Source organism: Furipterus horrens, unplaced genomic scaffold (assembly GCF_987537825.1).
Source record: "Furipterus horrens unplaced genomic scaffold, mFurHor1.1.pri manual_scaffold_12, whole genome shotgun sequence".
Lineage (NCBI taxonomy): Eukaryota > Metazoa > Chordata > Mammalia > Chiroptera > Furipteridae > Furipterus > Furipterus horrens.
In genome coordinates this window covers 63,342,258-63,361,139 of record NW_028327182.1, presented here as the reverse complement: position 1 = coordinate 63,361,139, position 18,882 = coordinate 63,342,258, and the positions used below count along the sequence as shown (strand labels likewise).

The window sequence follows — 18,882 nt, the reverse complement described above, 5'->3', positions numbered from 1 at the left end:
ATATAATTAAATATGTTTATATAATTTATTTATTGATCATTTCATATGCGTATTATATATAATTATGTATAGATCATCTATTATAAATTATATTATGATTACATGTGATTAATTATATATAATTATGTTAATATATTTGTATAATTGATTAAATACTTATTTTTTATTATATATGTGTATAAATCCAAGTCTTACCTCTCTATCATAAACTATCAATATAGAGCTGTTGAATTTCCATTACATTATATTAAATTAAGGCTTTAATTTAAATTTTGAACTCATATTTTGATATCAGGGAGTTTGTCTTCAATGTGTGTTTTCCATGAGTCACCCATCCACAGCCATCCATGACACATTTTTATACTTATACCCAGGAGTGAGATACAATACTTTCTGAGATCCATGCTTGAGGCTGTTACTGGAGATTTTATCTCAAGTCACAAATCCTGATTCACACAACATCAAGACAATTGCTGTTTTCATTTGTTCTCTATATGTAAATGTATAAGCTCCATGTGCATAAAATATTATATTTACAATATTCCTTTTTCATGAATTTAACAGTGCTTCTTTATAGTGGCATCCAACACCTGCAATAACAAACTCCTTCCTACGAAAAAATTCATAAAGTTGTATTCAATTTCTTTGTTTCTTGTTTCCTATAACTTTAGGTGACCTCTGTAAGCATTTTGAGCTAGCATTGATTGAGGTTCTTTTAGGCCACATGTCTTCCCCTAAACAGGACTTTGTGGTTCAAAATAAAGTCATTTATAAAACGCCTTGTAATATGAGAAATGTTGGTAGGCCTCAATACAAGGTGATTTTCTTTTCTGAGGGCTAACTTTGAGAAGATATCTCTTTTTACCTAATCATCTATGATAAAGTTTCTATGCTGTTCTACATAAAATTCAGTCAAGTGGAAGATCATTTGCAGTCAGATACCTTTAGCAGTTGGCATTTCTTTTGCTGTGACTTGGTTTAATTAGCCACTTTTCTAATAGTCTATGCATGAGCATTTACTGATACCCAGTCTGTGCTAGGGCCTGTGCCAGCACGTGGGATGCAGTGGAAACCAAACAGATGCCGTCCCTGTCCTCCCACAGCTTGGAGCCCAGCAGAAAAAACAAGCATTGATGACATCATTAATATTATTATTTCAATTAATACTCGTGGGAAAAAAATGTGTAGGAAATGGACAAGATTCTTCTGTGGGATCTTTTACCAGAGACGTCTGATCTAGTGTAATGGACTCAGGACAGTGGTCTGCATCCTGACTCAGAGCTTTTCAAGTTTCAAAACCTATAGTAGATATATGACCTTGGGCAAGCTCCTTAACATTTTGAATCCTTACTTTCCTGTTCTATAAACTGATGTGTATAGAAATGGCTGCTGTGTAAGTTTAATATTAGATGTTTATTGAATGTTAAATATATGTATGTGTATATATCTATACACACACACACACACATATATATATATATATATATAATCTGTTTTATGAAGCAGAGCTTAAGTGTGTTTTTTTGTGTTCATATAAATATGCTTTTTATTTGCATCGAAGAAAACATATTCAAGCTAAAATATAAACAATGACTGAACTTTACTCTAGTAGCGGGTAAAGGAGAAGGAAAGGAGAAAGAGAATTCAACAAAGGTAGAAATGAAAGCCAATGTCTAGGCCCTGAATTGGGGGATAATGATCTTGGAAGAACTTAGATAGTTTCAGAGTGCAGAAGCCAAGTAACCAAAGGGAACATGCTCTTTGATGAGTCTGCTTAAGGCAGATAGATAGTTTGGTTTCTTTGAAGACATAAAGTACAAAATAAACAAATAGAAGAGATTCAAGTGGGGCCTTAAGGGAAGAAGAAGGAAAATGTAGAAAGAGTGGGTTAGGAAGGAGGAAGAGAGAGCACACAAAAGAGAGAAAGGGGCTAGAGCAGCTCACTGTCTTTCAAAGACAGAAGGCATTGTCTCTTTTTGTACTAGTTTTTGGCACATGAACCATATATAATAATGCATTGTAGCTTTGTCATTATTTAATCATTCCATCCAGTTCTTAAATCTTTGTCTTGCTTTTACTGAATATGGTCACATTACTGGTGCTTCCTGGAGCTACTAGGGAAGTTTCCTTTTCCCACCAAGATAGCAGCCCTCTCTCCCTATTATCACAGCCTAAACATGCATGGGAGTCACCTAGTTTGTTCAGGCTTCATGAGGAAGACAGTGACATATGGTCATCTTCCTGGATTACATGTCTCCCAATATTTCTAGTAACTATCAGGGTCTCTGGCAAGGTAAGCATTTAAGGCATATTTTTTAAATCACATGCTGTTAGTAGGTGAGTAAACAGTACTTACTAAACACAGTTGTTTTCAAGGCCAATGGGGAGATAGAGATTTCACTGCTTGAGGCAAATTCTTTACTATGGAGGAGGTTTAGAAAGATTCAATTTAAAAATGATAAGGGGAACTCAATTGTATGAAAATAGTATATCCATGTGATTCAAATACTTAAAGAAATTGAGTAGTAGAGTTTAAGTGAGAATACTGACTAAAATTCTGAGTCTACAGAATGAAGTAAAAATTGCCTACACGCTAAATGTCTCTATGAAGTCACAAGAAAAAATCAGTAAGTTACGTAAGGCAGCATGTGCAGTGGCTTATTTCATTAGAGAAGGAACATGAAGGGATGAGAAACAAGGAGCTTCAGATGCTTACCTGTAGGAAGTTGGTAGAGTGAAGTTGCTTTCCAATATAATAACAGACTTTAGTTTACACTCTACTATATGGAATTTTGTAACTGGAAGCAAAAATTTTATCTTTTTCGTACCTTTTTTAATAAATAAGATGTGGTTGGGAATAATGAACTCATGACTGATTACATAGGTTAATGTATTTAAAGGGATTGGAATAATGCTTGCCATACTGTATATGCTCAATAAATACTGTTTATTATTATTATTAATTATCTCTGATATATCTATAGTACCTGAGATTTTTTTACCTAGTTTTTCACTCACATCTAATATAAAAACTGCATTGAAATGAACATTGCAAAGTAAGTCCTCTAGTGCCATTCCACTGCATAAAATTCTTTACTTTCTATTACCACCAAATGATCTTAGCATATTATCCAAAAACACTTTACAATTTGGTTCTTGAAACATTTCTAGTGCCATTACATAATATTTATCTCTTTATTCTTTGAACTGTAGGCATTCCAAATACTTGCATAGATTTGGGGAAAACAGGATTCTTCTTATCTTCCTTCCTTTGTATATTTACAGACCTCTGGTCATAATCCCCATTACCCATACTTTCTCCCTTGTGATAAGTATTACACATGTTCAGTTCAGTTCAAAACTCATTTATTTAGCATAACTTCTTTTGTTGTCAAGTAAACTTCCTTAAACTCCTCTCTGTACACTGATCTATTTTTATATAAATGTACTCTTGCACTTAAGTCATTGAAAAAAATTGCATTTACTTGTCAGTCCTCCATCCTTTATCTTGATAATACTGTGAAGCATAACAATTCAGAGAGAATATTTATCACTATTAACTTTAAAATAGATATTTACTTTGGAATACAGAATGTCTCTAATAAACATTTGAAAATGATTGAATCATTGGATAACAACAACAACAACAAAAATACCTGAAGCCTTCATAAATTGAGTTTCTTCACATCTCACTCTATTTGAGGAATACCTTCAATAACATTATGTAGATGTTGAGTATTTCCTGGATAATGGGAATAAAGTGGGGAACAGGATAGATAAACCCTTACCTTGTGGGGTATCCCCTTCCAATTGCACTTTAGCTTATAGAGAGAAAAATAATTTATAAATATTTAAACTATATCAGGCAGTAGGAAAAACTATAAAAAATAAATCATGTAATTGGGATAAAATCTTATGGAACAAGGGTTTGCTAAGTTAAGTGAGGTGTTTGTCTTAGCTTGGCTTCCCACAGATCTGGTATAGGCATTTTCAGGCAGGGAGTAAATGAATCAGGTTTGGGCAGAAAGAGAGATTGAATAAATTGCAATAGCAGCAAGGACTTCAGTGAATTTTACATTGTACTCTAGAGCTATGATGACCATTCAAGGGATCTTATGAACTGAAACATGGGTTACAAACTTTTGTTCCCCCAAATCTGCCAGTCACTGTCCATGTCCAGGGAGTGAGCACACACTTGAGGGGGAAAACTCCATTTCTTAGGAAAGACTGAGCTGGCTGCTAACATCAAGCCTTGCTCTTTGTACTGCAGAAGTGTGTGCTTTGGTCCAACAGGAAAATCTGTTAGGCCAACACAATGTCCACTGCAGTGTACAAGATTGCCTTCCTTGAGAGATAATGTTTAAACAGGAATATACACGAATAAAGAAAACAAAACTCTGGGAGATAAATATTTCAAACAGAGAAACATGCAACTTTAAAAGACTTGAGAAAAAAGGAAAGTTGTTGAGATGAAGTGCAGAAAGGAAAACAAGAAGCTGAAGTTCAATAAGCAACACCAGGTGTGGTAGAAAGTATTCCAGTGAGAGAGAGAGTTTATATCATTAAGTACTCCATAGACTATGATATAGAGATGGAGTTATATATTTTAAATGTAATGGAAGGCCACTGACTAATTTCATATTGATTTCAATTTTCTAAATAATTACTATGGCTGCTTTGTAGAAACTTGGTCTCAGAAGATGAAGCATAAAATCAGGAATCCAGTTGGTGAACTAAAGCTATAGTCTGGTTGAAAGGTGCAAGTCATCTGGATTAGGATCATAGCTATGGCAATGGGAAAAAGAGGTCATCAAAGAATAACATTTTTATGAATTGTATACAACCCATGAAGGAAAGTGAGAAGCAAAAGGTGACTCCTAGACTTTGGGTTTGAGTAATCGGATCAATAGTAGTGTCATGTTTTGATCTGCATAAGATGGTTAGGAACAAGTTTTAAAAAAATTATAAGTTTTAGCACTCTGAAGTAGGTATTAGATTTTTAACCAGAGGTTTTGAGTAGGTAGTTGCATATACAAGTCTTACATTTGGGGAGAAGTTGGAGTCAAATTTTTAAATTTGGAAGGTATAGCACATAAAAAGAATGTATAGCCTTGTAACTTGAGTGGATCATCTAAACATTGTTATAAAAAATAATAGAGTGTAAAGTTGAGTTCCTAAGAGCACTCATAAGAGGCTGATCAACAGGTATAACAATGCATGTGGAGTTGGGTATTTCTTTATGGTACAGAGACTGGGAGCTAAAAAATGTGAAAAATGTTGAATATACCTTTAAAAGAGAAGTGTGCCAGGAGTAGTAAATGATGCATTTATAATCATTGGGTGATGGACAAATAATAAGCAAATAGGTATTTCATGCTGAATAGTCTGTATTTTGTTCTGAAGACAACTAATTGAATTTTTTTGGAATACACAAATATAGTGGCAATGGGGAAGAAGAGGAGTGGATACACTATAGATTGGCTTAGAATTTAGAAAGGAAATACTCTGTTGCTCATGAGATATTTATGGGATAGCTATAACTGATTCTTATATTTCTGATTATAATTACTGAGTATGATAAAAGGTCAACACCATTCATTTATCAATTCATTCTTCAACAAATGTTAATTGAGCTATCATGGATCAGGTACTCTTCTAGGTAGAGAAGATATAACAGTGAACAAAATAGACAAATTTTCTGCTGTTAAATTAACATAAGACAAATTAAATATGTGGGTTAAATATAGTGAAGTATAGATGTTGATTATCCATCTAATCTCTTACATTCACCACCTATAATAGTTTGTGGAAGAGACAGAAGTAAGCAAAGAAAAAAGGAAATTTAAAATAAAGAAAGGGAATGAATGAAGTAGTAGATAAAAGCTACAAGATTAAGGAAAAATGTGTGGTTTTGCTGTGAAGAAGGAAATAAATGTCCCTTATTTAATGTTGGTGAGGAAAAGGAAATATGATGGAAAGGAGCATTTTGAAATGAAGCCCTTTGAGAGAAATGATTGATTTACTTAAATTTCACAGAGGGAAGTATATTTGGTTACTATTAAAATGACAATTTCCACATACAATGAAACATAAACAGAATTATTTTCCCATAAGGTATAGAAATGCAAGTACTTTTTCAACTTTTTGGATGGGTAAACTGTAATGATAATTCTCCTAAGCTATTACAGAGTGGGTCAGAAACACAGTTATGGATTCTGGGGATGATGGGTACTGTAATTCTTTGATTGGGTAAGCAGGCACTCTAGCCAAAACTTAAAAAAAAAAAAAAAAAAAAAGAACACAGAGGTACAAGACAAAGGCGAATGAGACTTCTCATATCTTTGCAACATTTAGATGGAAATCAAATTGAAATGCAGTCCACTCTGTTTTTCAAGAGGCTTTGGTTCAACTCCCAAATCTCAATTGCTTGACTCAGTCTCCTATGAGAATACTCAGAAGGTGTCTTCTTAAACAACAAACCTATTTTTAGTAGTGGAGCCGCTCTTAGTCGCTGTGTCTGCATGGGAATGATAACCAATCGTTATCTTTGGAGGAAGTCCTAAGCTTTCCTTGCATACCCTCCCTATATATGTAACAGTGTCTCTGTTTTCACATTCAGTAGTACATACTGCTATCTTATCACCTTTAGCTCTAACATTAACAACAGCTCTACATACATCATCACTGTAGTCATCAAAAATTCTCCAATAAGGCACAGCAGTGTCTCTAGCCAAAAGCGATCGAGGTCACTTAATCTCTGCTGTTTGCTTAATGTTATTAGCCATCATCCTCCTCATTTGCTTTTCTCATCTTCCCACATAGACTTAATGCCATCCTTAAAAAGTGAGTCGTCACAGCCAGGTATTAAATTACTAGACAACTGGATATGGTTGTATAGAGCCCAAAAGTCTTCAACAGTATCAAACTCAGAGATCAGCAAAAGGTTTGCTTGCCAAGTTTTGCTTTTATCATTTTTAAAAAACCAGAGTGCCCATCTGTTCTGCAAAGGATGTTTAATATAGTATTCTGGGTTAGCAACCTTCTGGTTAGATTCTGTTTTCTCTTCTTCTGTTGATGGGATATTAGGAGTAGGGGTGGTTCCTGGTTCCACAGTCGCATCTTAGATCAATCTGTGTATGTGGGAGCATATTTTGCTGGTTTGAAAGAGTATGCTGCATACAGTTTTCTAGCAATTTTCTTCTCTCTTTTTTTTCTTTCCTTTTTTTTTACAGCATTATCTTTGCTGTACTCTTGCTGATGGCTGCTATATTTTAATTTATTTGTTTCCCTAGTTGATAACATTAGTGATTCTGATTTTACTTCTTCATTTGTTTGCTTTTGTTTTTTTTCTCATTTAACATTGGTAAAGGATCCAAGAATATGCCACAAAGGTGGAATAAACATTAATTTTGGACAAAATAAAATAATAAAATGATAGTTTCCAAAATATATTATAATTTCACAAGTATATATACATCAAATATAAAATGAAAATTGTGGTACTTTATAAATAATATTTAATCATAAAGTATTTTTAACATATAGAAAAGTAGATAAAATATTTTTAAAATTATTGCAACTAGTATTACACTATTTTATTGTCTGTGTTGTTATTGTTATGTATGTCAATTTTATTTCTCACATGAACCAACTCAAGTTAGGTGTAAGAAAGTTAAATGTGAGAAAATTTTGTGTATGCATTAAATAAGGACTAATCAAAACACTGACTGAAGATAGGACTGTAATTTTATTGAGGTAACTCTTAAACCTTTTGAAGTTACACTTGTAATTTAGGCCCTTCAAAATCTGTATTTGTAATCAAAGATATATTTCTTTTTTATTATTTAAAAAATATTTTTTTATTTATTTGTAGAGACAGGGGAAGGAAGGGAGGATGAGAAGCAAAAGAAAACTCTGTGTGTGAGAGGAAAACATTGATCAGTTGCTTCTTGTTGGGTGATGCCCAACCCACTGAGCCATATCAGTCAAGGGCAAAGATATATTTTATAAAGACATTTCTGACATTAAAAGGAATAGCCTTCACTTTACAACCTGATAATTGCATAAATAAAAAATGGACTAAAATATGCACCACTAAGAGCAGAAAGTTAGTGACATGGCAAAATATTAGTGGTTTGGACAACTGAAAGTGAATTATTATTTATTTATAATAAGATTTTGTTAATTTCATAATGAAGTATTTTCACTACATTTTTATTTTAAATCTGTCCTATAAATTACCAAATTAAACCAAAACTACTTTCATTTAGCAAGTACATAATACATGCTAAATGAAAAGCTAGTGAAGCTCTTAAAATAGACTATTCAATTAATTTGTGCACAAACATTCCTACTCCATGATAACAATAAAACAATAAAGTTTATAAACTTTAATTACATTCTTAAAACATTATTGACAGAAAAAAAGTGACATAGCAAAGTATGTGGGAACATATCCTTTGTGTTTGAGGATTTAAATGATGAGAAACATATGTATGTGTAAATGCAAATATTACTGGATACTAAGTATTGCATTAGATGCACGACAATGTACGTATATCTTTATCTGAGTGATCTGGGTAGAACATGTAACATATAGAGAATAAGACTTTTATTACAACACTAAATTGGTTAGATAAGTATCATCTAGGATAGCTATACTTTCATATTTAAGAAAGTGGGGATTCCAAAAGAGATAATCCACACCATGTGGAGACCATCAGCTGACATAACAAATATGCCACTGTCAAAATGGGACAGTACAAATCCTGAAACTGTGGGTAAATTGTTCAGTAACACCAATGATGCAGTACAAAAATAGTATAAAACTAGTGATTAAAAGACAAAAGGAAGTAAAATAACTCAGGTTGCCCTAAGTTTGTTTTCCTGTGATGAAAAGAGATAATTACAATATAAAAGAGTCTGCAAAAGCATTAAAACAATAGCTCATCCATAATAATTTTTTCAGAGTTTCATTTCATAAAATGTTGCTCTAATTCAGGGTATCAACACAAAAAAAGCTGGAATTTATTATAGCATTTCTCAAGACTGTCATTAATTCTGCAATATTAGCTTAAATTAGTATGGAGGAGAACATAAAGTTCATACAGATTTTTGTTTCAGTTCTTTACAGCACATAGAAGATAAAATGACATTTCAATAAATTATTGGGACTTGTTTTCTTCTGAGAAGAATACCCTCAATTTAAAAAATACATGCACAGCTGGCCAAGATGGAGTCTTAGACTGACATGCTTGGTCTCTCTCTACAACTAGAAAGAAATACAATTACCTCAGAACAAAAGATAAGTAGAAATTCCAGAAAATAAAACTACATGGAAGCCCAACATACAAAGTTATAAACCAGTGATGCTCATCGGACAGGTAGGAAGAGCAAATCGAAAGGTGCTGTTTGCGGTAGCACCAGGGACAGCGACAGGGAGAGCAATCCCAGCTGCAGTTGATCCCCAGCAGCTCGTGACCCCAATGCTGGGAAAGGCAGCCCCCACATTGCCTCGGATGGTGAGGTCCAGAGGACGGATCCTGGTCTCCTAGCAGAGAGTAACGGCAGGAATCCATCTTGGACCCCCGCCCCCACACAAAGCACCACAATGCCATCAAAAAGGTTGTGGATTGCCGCCGGTCACCGGGTAGTGATGACAAAGCACCACAGCGTGGTGAAAAAGATAGCAGATCACTGCCGGTAGCAGGGTTGTGACGAGTACATGGGCTCTGCCCCTATAGCCTGCCCAAGAAGAAAAGCAAAACACAAATCTGTCAAAACAAGGCAGACAACTATAGAAATCCCAGTCACGCAGCTCACCAGGCAGCAGATGAAGAATCTGACAGATGAGCAAATAAGAAACCTTACAGAAGCTCAATTCAGAGCTGTAATCATTAGGTGGCTTACAGAATTAACAAAATATTTGGAATAAGACGAGGAAGGATTGAAAGCCAGTCATACTAAAAAGAACGAAAACACATACTAGACAAGTGAAGAGGAAATAAAACCCAGAGATTAAATCAGCAAACCAGAACATAGGGAAGGAACAAACAGTCAACCAGTGTGGAAAGAGGAATCAGAAAGCAAGGAAAGTGAGGAGAGGATCAGAAACCTCTGGGACAGCTATAAGAGATAGAACATATGAATTATAGGATTGCCAGAGGACTAAGAAGGAGAACTAGAAATTTAAAAAATTTTGTGAAAAAGTAATGAAGCAAAACTTCCTGAACTTGGAGAAAGAAATAGACTTACAGGCCCAGGAAGCACAGAGAGTTCCAGAAAAACTGGAACCAGGGAGAACCACTTTAAGACACATTATAATCAAATTGTGAAAAATTAAAGATAAAGAGATAATCTTGAAAGCAGCAAGAGAGAAGAAAAGAATCCTGTACAAAGTGGTCCAAATTAGACCATCAGCTGACTTCTCAAGGGAGATCCTGCAGACAAGAAGGGACTGGCAAGAAACACTCAAAGTAATGAAAATAAAAAACCTACAGCCACGAATACTATATTCAGTGAAACTGTCATTCAGAATAGAAGGGCAGAGATAGTGTTTCCAGGACAAAATAAAATTGAAAGAGTTTATTAGATCCAAACCACTATTATATGAGTTGTTAAAGGGACTGGTTGAGAAAAAGGAGTATCAAAACTATGAACATTAAAATGAAAACTGCATCACAAGAACCAACAACAGAAGTTAGGGAATTGAAACAAAGGCAAACTAAATAGAAAATGAAAGTGGAAAAAGAATTATAGGTATGGGAACATACTGGGGAGAGGTCAGCAGGGAGGGGAAAGGGGGAGAGGGAGGGAGATGGTATAGGGATTAGAAGCATAGTAGGAGGGAATGGAATAGACAGGAAGAGGTTGAGAAGAACTATATGCACAACCAATGGACATGGACTAAAAGGGGGGGACAACTGGAGAGAGAGGGAACACCAGGTTGAGGGGAGCAGAGGGAAGGGAAATTGGGACAACTATAACAGCATAATCAATAAAACATATTTAAAAATATTTAAAAAATACACACACATATGGATTTATACATATATACATACATGTATATTAGATTATAAAATCTTTACTAAGTGTATAGAAAAAAACCTAATTATGTTATGTTGTAATCTAATTACACAATAAATTACCAATAAAACATAAATTTTTACTAAAAAAATAGTTTTACTAAATTATTTATGTAAAATTTATTAAGAAAGATTTATACATATAATAACATATACTACATGTGCAATAAAAATAATATTTTGCTGACTGAAATATTAATAGCAGACTTGTTATCAAGACTGTTAATGCCCCATATTGAATACCACATGATTACTGTGTACTCCAGGTTATGTATCCATTAAGAAGCAACCTCATTTCTTCACAAGCAACTGTGCAGACTAGATATACCAAAGATATTTCAGTAGTCCAAGTTATCTATATATTAAAAAAAGCAAAAAAAAATTTGCTTAAATTATATAATTACATTTAACTTTTGGGGGCAAGAAGCATTATATTGATAAAAATAATAAGACTATATAGAAATATGTCTATTGTAATATTTTCAATTAAAATTTTTAATAGAATTTTTAGTTCATTTTTCAATTACAGTTGTCCCATTTTTCCCCCTGTTACTCCCTTTAACCCAGCCCACCCATTCTTCCACAATCATATCCCTTCCCATTGTCCATGTCCATGAGTCATTTATACATGTTCTTTGACTAAACCCTTCCCTTACTATACCCCTTCTCTCCCACCACTCCCCCTTCCCCCCTAATAACTGTTATTCCATTCCTTGTTCTATTTAGTTCATTCGTTTGTGTTGTTCCTTAGTTTCCTGTATCATATGATATTTTTCTTTCTTTGTCTTGTTTATTTCACTAAGCATAATTATCTCTAATTCTATCCATGTTGTCGCAAATGGTAGAAGTTCCTTCTTTCTTTCTGGTGCATAGTATTCCATTGTGTAAATGTACCACCGTTTTTTAATCCACATATCTACAGATGGGAATTTGGGTTGTTTCCAGCATTTAGCTATTGTAAACAGTGCTGCTATAAACATAGGGGTACATAAGATTTTTTGAATTAGGGTTTTAGGAGTTTTCGGATATAATTCTAAGAGTGGTATCCATGGTTCAAAAGGCAGTTCCATAATTAGTTTTTTGAGGTAATTCCATACTGTTTCCATAATGGCTGCACCAGTCTGCATTCCCACCAACAGTGCAGTAGGGTTTCCATTTCTCCACATCCTTGCCAGCACTTGTTGTTTGTTGATTTCTTGATGATGGCCATTTGACTGGTGTAAAGTGGTTTCTCATTGTGGTTTTTATTTGCACCTCTCTGATAGCTAGTGATGTTGAGCATTTTTTTTTTATGTGTTTATGGACCTTCTGTATGTCCTCTTTGGAGAAGTGTTTGTTCAGTTCCTTTGCCCATTTTTTAATTGGGTTGTCTGTTTTCTTGGTGTTGAGTCATATAAGCTCTTCATATGTTTTGGAGATCAGTCCCTTGTCTGAGGTATCATTGGCAATCATGTTTCCCCATATGATTGGTTTCCTTTTCATCTTGTTGTTTTCTTTTGCTGAGCAGAAACTCTTTACTTTGATGTACTCCCATTTGTTTATTTTTCCCTTTATTTATCTTGCCTTAGGAGATGTATCCATGAAAATATTGTTACGTGGGATATCTGAAATTTTCCTGCCTATATTTTCCTCTAGGACTTTTATGGTGTCATGGCTTACATTTAAGTCTTTGATCCATCTTGAGTTTATTCTCATGTGTGGTGTAAGTTGGTGGTCTAGTTTCATTTTTTTGCACGTTCCTGTCAAGTTCTCCCAGCACAATTTGTTGAAGAGGCTCTTCCCACTCCATTTTATGTTCCTTCCTGCTTTGTCAAATATTAGTTGACCATATAGACCTGGGTTTATTTCTGGGCTCTCTACTGTTCAATTGATCTATATGTCTGTTCTTATACCAGTACCAGACTGTTTTGATCACAGTGGCTTTGTAGTATAGTTTGATGTCTTGTATTGTGATTCCTCCTGCTGTGTTCTGCTGTCTCGAGATTGCTTTGGCTATTCGGGGTCTTTTTGGTTCCATATAAATTTTGGAAGTATTTGTTCTAGGTCTGTGAAATATGTCATTGGTATTTTAATAGGGATTGCATTGAATCTATGAAATGCTTTGGGTATTATGGTCATTTTGATGATGTTAATTCTTCACATCCAAGAACATGGTATATGCTTCCATTTATTTGTATCTTCCTTAATTTCTTTCTTCAATGTTATGTAATTTTCAGAGTACAGGTCTCTTTGGTTAAGTTTATTCCTAGGTACTTCAGTTTTCTTGTTGCCATAGTAAGTGCTATGTTCTTTTTTGATTCTGTCTCTGATATTTTATTGCTGGTGTACAGAAATGCCTTAGATTTCTGTATATTTATTTTGTACCCTGCTATTTTGCCAAAGTCGCTTATTATATCGAGTAATTTTTTAGTGGAGTCTATAGGGTTTTCTATGTATACTATCATGTCATCTGCATATAATGATAGTTTTACTTCCTTTTTTTCCAACTTGGATGCCTTTTATTTCTTCTTCTTGTCTGATTGCTGTGGCTAGGACTTCCACACTATATTGAATAGGAGTGGAGAGAGTGGACAGCCTTGTCTAGTTCCTGATTTCAGGGGGAAATGCTTTCAATTTTTGTCCATTGAGTATGATGTTGACTTCAGGCTACTCATATATAGCCTTAACTATGTTCAGGTATGCTCCCTCTATTCCCATTTTGCTGAGTGTTTTCATCATAAATGGGTGTTGTACTTTATTGAATGCTTTTTCTGCATCTATTGATATAATCATGTGATTTTGTCTTTCATTTTGTTTAGGTGATGTATTATATTTATTGATTTGCGAATATTAAACCATCCTTGCATCCCTGGAATGAATCCTACTTGATCATGATGTATGATCTTTCTAATGTGTTCCTGGATTCTGTTTGCCAATATTTTGTTGAGGATTTAACATCTATGTTCATCAGTGATATTGGCCTGTAGTATTGTTTCTTTGTTGTGTCTTGACCTGGTTTTGGGATTAGGGTGATACTGGCTTCATAGAAAGATTTTGGAATTTTTCCCTCTTGTTGGATTTTTTGGAATAGTTTGAGGAGTGTAGGAGTTTGTTCTTTAAAAGTTTTGTAAAATTCACCTGTGAAGCCATTCGGTCCAGGGCTTTTGTGTGCCGGAAGACTTTTGATTACTGTTTCAATTTCCTTCTTTGTTATTGGTCTGTTGAGACTTTCTACTTTTTCTTGATTCAGTTTTGGAAGGTTACATATTTCTAGAAATTTGTTCATTTTCTCCCGGTTGTCAAGTTTCTTGCCATACCATTGTTTGTAGTAATTTCTTACAATCCTTTGTATTTCTGTGGTATCAGTCGTGATTACTCCTTTTTCATCTCTGATTTTATTTATTTGGGTCTTCTCTCTTTTTTTCTTGATGAGCCTGGCTAAATGCTTGTCGATTTTTTTCATTTTTTAAAGAGCCATTTCCTACTTTTGTTAATCTTTTGAATTGTTTGTTTAGTCTCTATGTCATTTAATTCTGCTCTGATTTTGATGATTTCCTTCCTTCTTTGCCCTAGGCTTTGTTTTTTGTTGTTGTTCTAGTTCTTGTAGCTTTAGGATTAGATTTTTTTATTTGAGCTTCTTCTATCCTTTTCATATATGCCTGTATTGCTATGAACTTCCCTCTCAGGACTGCTTTTGCTGTGTCCTGTAGGTTTTGAGCCATCGTGTGTTCATTATCATTAGTCTCCAGAAATTTCTTGATTTCTTCTTTGATGTCACTGTTAACCCATTTATTATTTAATAGCATGTTATTCATCCTCCATGAGTATGAATGTCTTTGATTTTTTTTTGAACTTTATTTTTAATTTCAAGACATTGTTGTCTGAAAAGGTGCTTGATATAATTTCAATCTTCTTGAATTTGTTGAGGCTTGTTTTGTGTCCTATTCTGTGATCTATCTTTGAAAATATCCCATGTGCATTTGAAAAGAATGTATATTTTCCTTCTTTTTGGTGAAAGGTTCTATATATATCAGTTAAGTCCATGTGGTTTAGTGTGTTGTTCAATGCCTGTATATCCTTCATGTTTCTTTGCTTCTAAGATATGTCTATTGTTGATAATGGAGTGTTGAAGTCCCCTACTATGAGTGTGTTGCTGTTAATATCGTTCTTGTGGTCTTCTCATATTTTCTTTATGTATTTGGGTGCTCGTATGTTGGGTGCATATATGTTTATCAGTGTTATATCTTCTCGATTGAATGTTCCCTTAAGTATTATAAAATGACCATCTTTGTCTCTTTTTATGACCCTCGCTTTGAAATTTGTTTTTTCTGATGTGAGTATTGCTACCCCATCTTAATTTTCATCTCCATTTGCTTGGAATACTTTTCTCCTTTCCTCGACTTTAAGTCTGTGTAAATCTTTTGTTTTGAAGTGTGTTTCTTGTAGACAGCAAATATGTGGGTCCTGTTTTTATATCCATTCTGCTACCTTATGTCTTTTAATTGGAGCATTTAATTCATTTACATTTAAGGTTATTATTGACGCGCATTTATTCATTTCCCTTTGTACCTGTGTTCCTTTCCCTCTTTTTTTCTTTCCTTCTCTTTCTTAGATCATTTTTTTAGTATCTCTTACAATGCTGGTTTGGTAGAGATGTATTCTTTTAGTCTTCCTTTGTCTGAGAAACTTCTTATTTTACCTACCATTTTGAATGAGAGCCTTGCTGGGTAGAGTATTCTTGGTTGTGGGCCTTTGTTTTTCATTGCTTGAAATATTTTTGACCATTCCCTTCTGGCTTGAAATGTTTCTGTTGAGAAATCGGTCGATAGCCTTATCGGAGCTCCCTTGTATGTTATTTGCTGTTTTTCTCTTGTTACTTTTAGTATTCTCTCTTTGTTTGAATGTTGCCATTTTAATTATGATGTGCCTTGGAGTTGGCCTTTTGGGGTTCCTCTTCATTGGGATTCTCTGTGCTTCTTGGACTTGCATGACTTTTTCTCCAGGTTAGGAAAATTTTCTGTCATTATTTTTCCTATCAGTTTTTCTATCTCTTGTTCTTCTCCTTTTCCTTCTTTTATTTCAATGATCTGGATATTGTTTTGTCTCATGTTGTCCTGTAATTCTCTCAGACCTTCTTCATACTTTTTCAGTTTTTTCATTTTGTTGTATTGTCTGGGAATTTATTTCTACATTGTCCTCTAACTCACTAATTTGATCCTCTGCTTCATTTAGCCTGCTTTTGATTGATTCTACTGTGTTTTTTAGTTCAGAGATTGTATTCTTCATTTCTTTCTGGTTCTTGTTAATAGTTTCTATGTTCTTTTTTATGCTGGTGTAGTTCTCCATAAGTTTTCTGTAATTTTTTTTGGAGTTGTTGGTAATTTCCTTGGAGATTGTCATAATTATCTTTGAGGTTGTCAAGTATATTGAGCTTCTTTATCACCATTATTTTGAATTCTATATCTGACATTTGGGTTATGTCTATTCCATCTACCTCTCTTTCTGGGGATTCCTCTTTTTTTTCATTGGAAGGTTGTTTCTGTTTCTTTCGATGTTAGATTTTTCTTGTTTGTTTTTGTTTTTTGGTTTTGTCTGCTTTGATTTCTTGCCTTTGTGGTATGAGATTCTTTATAAGAGATCTGGGGGTTTCAGTGGTGCAGTCTCTTGATACCCTGAGCCTGAAATTCTTGTGATACCCTTTATGTCATTTATTTATGCTGTCTGGTTATATTTTCATTACTCTTTGGTGGGACCTTCCATCTGGCTAGATGATTGAGAGTCACTCTGCCTACCTTGTCTTGAGTTCTTTTGTGGAGATGCTTCTCCAGGGCCACCCGCACACAATTCTGGGGGCTGTGCGGTAGAGGTGGGGGGCCGAGCTGGGGGACCTGAAGTGGGTCACTGAGGTAAGAACTCGATGAATCGGTGGCTGGAGCCTGGGCCGAAGCTGGAGTCTGGAAAAAAATCCCAGTGGTGGAGCCTCCAGGGACTGCGTGGACAGCAGGGTCCTGCCCTTGGCGCTCATGGGCGATCGCGCAGAGCTCCACAGATACTGAAGAAGCCCAAATCAGTGGGAGGAAAAGGTTCTATTTGTAATATTTTATTGTATTTTTCCATTACCCTTTGGTTTCCTTATAACCTCCTTTCCCCCTGGATGCACTATACTCTTATCCATGTTCATGAGTTCTTTTTGTTGAATCTCTCAACCCACTAACCACCCCTTTAGCTGTCATCTTACTCTATCTATTAGTCTGCCTCTATTTTGCTTGTTAGCTAAGTTTGTTCATTAGATTACACATATGTGTGAAATCATATGGTATTTGTCTTTCTCTGAATGGCTTATATCCATCAGTAGATGAGTGGATAAAACAAGTATGGGACATTTACACAATGGAATACTACTCAACCATGTAAAAGAAAAATTTACCCTTTGTGACAGTATAAATGGACCTGGAGAACATTATGCTAAGTGAAAAGAAATACCTTTGAAAATATTTAATTTCTCTTAATGTTGACAGTAAATTACAAAAAATTATGAAAAATTTATTTAAAATGCAAAAATGGCACTAATGGGCCACAGATATAAAATAATATAGTTTTAGAATGTTTTAATTATATAATATTAATCATTAAATATATGTAATTGATCACTAATTATTATATCATATATTATATATACTTTTGCTTGGATGCTTGTAAGTTTAAAGGCTGTATGAATAAATAAGTCTATTAATAAATACTATAATATTTTTCATGATTGTGTCTAAGTGTCCAATAAGTTATTCTTTTACTTAATGAACATTAATAAACTGCTTAAATATATTTTTAAAATAACATTTCACAATTGATTATTGTTTTCAAAGTAAGCTCTTCATATGAAAGTGTGGACCACAATCTCAATATTTGAATATATTTAGGTTCCACTTGCCAATCAAATAAACAATTGAAGGTAGATTGTGCCCAAATGAAGGATATAATCATTTCAATATCCATCAAACTTGTAATGGAGATTGGTAGACGTGGATTATCAGAGGCATAGGAAAGGGAGTCTGGGATTCAGAGAAGGACAAAACTGAATACTCAAGGGAGGCAGAGCTACCAAGTTATGTGTGGTGATATTGCATGAGTATTGATTGAAGCAAGTCTTTTTTTACAGTAGAGTATTCCAATTTAGGCCCATAGAACTCCTGTACATCAAAGTCAAATAATAAGTTCCCAATCAAGGAACATAAATGCTTGAGAGATTGAGCTGCTATGACTGAAAATAAGCAAGTACAAATAAACAAATTTAGGTAAGTAAACATTTTAATATCTCTAAAAACTGAAAATAATGGAGTGGCCAGATGCAAAATATAAAATAATTATATATGAATATTAAATGGAACATGATATAATTTCAAAGATGAATCAGCAGTAAGTCATTATCAGAAATATATTTAAAAATACAATAACATATATATTTAAACACACATATTGAAAAAGAAATATGTACATATTTTACATCATATTATACCATATGGTATATGAGGGGACCCAAAAACCCCAGACTTTATTTATTTGAAAAATTGTGTATTTATTCTTACATGTGTAAACTTTGGTCATCTTCAAAATACACTCCATTTGATGTAATACACCCATCAAGTTGTTTTTTCCACTGCTCAAAATAGTTACTGAAGTCTTCAATTCTGATGCCTCTTAGTGCTTCTGCCATTTTTGTTTCACCTCTTCCATACTGGCAAAATGGTTTCCTTTGAGGACTTTTTTTATCCCAGGAAACAAAAAAAAAAAAAAATAGTTGCTTTGTGTGGATCAGGTGAAT

General features: G+C 34.1%; 1 pseudogene; it reads right to left on the bottom strand.

Annotated features, from left to right (window-relative positions):
* Positions 1-6,467: 6,467 nt before the first annotated feature.
* LOC149996285 (eukaryotic translation initiation factor 4E pseudogene) lies at positions 6,468-18,665 on the bottom strand (annotated as a pseudogene).
* Positions 18,666-18,882: the final 217 nt, after the last annotated feature.